Raw genomic sequence first — 3,029 nt, 5'->3', positions numbered from 1 at the left:
AAATTATCCCTTTTTGGCAGCTCATCATCCTGTGGCTTTATGAGTTATATTTCTGTAAACAGTCTTTTAATATTACCTTATTACATTCAAAGTTTGTGTCAAAATACTTAATTAGAAAAACAGACACCTATTTGATGACTCTAAGAGGGAACCTGCCAAAGTCATTTTTCCCTCTATCCCGAAATACATGAATCAGAATACCCTTATGTGTAATATATTTATAACTGCTTAAATTAAAAATTGCTCAAAAGAAGCGTTTTTATACTTACCAATTTAATGAACATTTCCATAACTGTGAGAAGCATCTTTTATACCAATGTTTAATTCACACATCAGTAAGCACTAATGATAAGTGTATCACCATATCAACTTCTGGCAGTTAGGTATGTCAGTGACAGGCATCATAAAATTAAATAGATAACTAATATTCAAAGAGACTGCAATAAAAATATATTGTGGTAATTACCCATGTCGAAAGTGAAGAGTTTTAATCAAACCATTTTCTTGAGTGACCATATTTTCATTTAAATATGAGTTTAAGAAATCACAGAGAAAGTTGCTGCTTTCAACACCAAATGCAAGTCTAATTAGTGCCTTTTTACTGCAATTAATACTGCAGTTATACTCAGCATTCTTTACATCAGCAAAGATAAGTTCTTTCTGGTTTTTCTCTCTCCACCTCACTCTTTCCCTGTTAGGTTTCTGACTAATGTTTGGCAACAGAGAAGAGTGTTTATTTTGCTTGAAAACAAAACCGTTACCATTCCTAATGTCCCAGAGATTTCCTCATGACTAGACAGAATGGATATCTGAAGAGACTTCCAATTCCCTCTATTACTTATGTTGTTGCTTTTAACAGATTCTGAAAGATGCCATCAGTTTTGTATGATAGTAGCTTCCTACTGCAGGCTCATTGAAAACTTGCTCTCCACGGGGCGCCTGGGTGGCGCAGTCGGTTAAGCGTCCGACTTCAGCCAGGTCACGATCTCGTGGTCCGTGAGTTCGAGCCCCGCGTCGGGCTCTGGGCTGATGGCTCAGAGCCTGGAGCCTGTTTCCGATTCTGTGTCTCCCTCTCTCTCTGCCCCTCCCCCGTTCATGCTCTGTCTCTCTCTGTCCCAAAAATAAATAAACGTTGACAAAAAAAAAAAAAAAAAAAAAAAAAACTTGCTCTCCATTGAAGCTCTATTTATGTGAGAATATAAGCCTCCTTTTGTCCTCCTATTGAAACTGGATTTTCAGAAACAAACAGTTTTCTTTGAATAGTACTTCATAATTTTCTGGCTACATTTATATCCTCTGGTATTTGCGAGAGGTGATAATTATGAGCATTAAATCAATATGTACTAGTTTATTGAATTAACCAAGATGATAAAGAAGAATCTTTACTCATGCCCTAATACCATAAAATAGTATAACAAAAAGTATATTAGGGGTGCTTGGGTGGCTAACTTGGTTAAGCATCCGACTTTCAGTTTCACCTCAGGTCATGATCTGGTGGTTCATGAGTTTGAGCCCCACATTGGGCTCCATGCTGATAACTCAGAGTCTGCTTGTGATTTTCTCTCTCCCTCTCTCTCTCTCTCTGCCTCTCCCCTGCTGACTCTCTCTCTCTCTCTCTCTCAAAATAAATACATAAACTTTTTAAAAATACATAATAGTAAAATGAAATAGCAATGGACTGGAAATGAGAAGACTGGAATTCGAATTCTGATGCCCCTACTTATTTTACAAGCTGTGGGATCGTGTACAGAAGTCTTAAACTCTATAAGCCTTCCTTTCATTATTTACAAAATGGTGGTGAATCTGTTGGCAAAACTGGATGTAGCATGTGAGAGAAAACAGGAGGTCAAGGATGAGTAAACAAATTAAAGGATGATTTTGCTATTTATGAAGATAAGGACGATGGCAGGAAAACACGGAAAAAAAATAGGGTTATTTTGATGTGTTAAATTTGAAATATCTATATTATACAAGCCAAGAGAGCAAGTAGGCAGTTCAATATACAAATCTAGAGTTCAAGGAAAGTATCTGAACCAAAGATACAAACGTTACTCATATATTAATAGTTACTTCCACTTACTATGCACCAAACAATGCAACAGATCCTATAGGTAACTAATTTATTCCTCGAGACAAACTTGAGTTCACAATGAGTATTATTATCATAATTATTGTTATTTTCTAACACTTAACACATTATCTGGTTATGTATGTAAGCTACCAAAATGTTTCTTGAATGAATGTTCAGCTTACGGGTGAGGAATTCAAGACTCAGAAAAGAAACTTAACCACATCTAGTAAGTGGCAGAACCAGAATTTGAAATTAAATTTGTCTTGAGTAGACAGTGGGACGTCCAGCTTACAAGCCGTCACCTTCATTTCGCACACGTCAAAAGAGCAATTTTAAAATGGGCGATGTTGAGAAGGCAAGATGATTTTTGTTCAGAAGTGTGCCCAGTGCCATACCACGGAAAAGGGAGAGAAGCACAGTCTGGGCCAAACCTCCATGGTTTATTTGGGCAAAAGATAGGTCAGTCCCCTGGATTTTCGTACACAGGTGCCAACAAGAACAAAGGCATCACCTGGAGAGAGGAGACACCGATGGAGTATTTGGATAATCCCAGAAAGTACATCCCTGGAATAAAAATGATCTTTGCTGGCATTAAGAAGGCAAGGGAAAGAGCAGTCTTGATAGATTATCTCAAAAAAAAAAAAAAAAAAGCTACTAAGGAGCAACAGTTGGCCTTTGCCTTATTTATTATAAAACAACAGCAACAAAAAAATGTCTGATGACTTCTTTCATGTGTCCTGTACTTAAATTGATCTCATACACCAGAATTCAGACCATGAACGGCTGAGAGAATACTTTTTTTGGACAGTGCTGATTTAAGTAATATTGGCTTGTAGTTAAAACATATGATCAGCTTTTTGAACTCTGATAGTAATACTGGTTCAGCAGGTGCTGTCACTGTTTTCCCCTTCTGAAGATATGACTGGAATTGATGAGCAACGTTCAGCTTTTCACACAG

At 37.1% G+C, this 3,029-nt stretch overlaps 1 pseudogene; it reads left to right on the top strand.

Moving 5' to 3' along the window:
- Positions 1 to 468: 468 nt before the first annotated feature.
- On the top strand, positions 469 to 2,790 carry LOC115519141 (annotated as a pseudogene).
- Positions 2,791 to 3,029: the final 239 nt, after the last annotated feature.

Source organism: Lynx canadensis, chromosome A1 (assembly GCF_007474595.2).
Source record: "Lynx canadensis isolate LIC74 chromosome A1, mLynCan4.pri.v2, whole genome shotgun sequence".
Lineage (NCBI taxonomy): Eukaryota > Metazoa > Chordata > Mammalia > Carnivora > Felidae > Lynx > Lynx canadensis.
The sequence above is the reverse complement of the archived record's forward strand: the minus strand, read 5'-3'. Positions and strand labels throughout refer to the sequence as shown.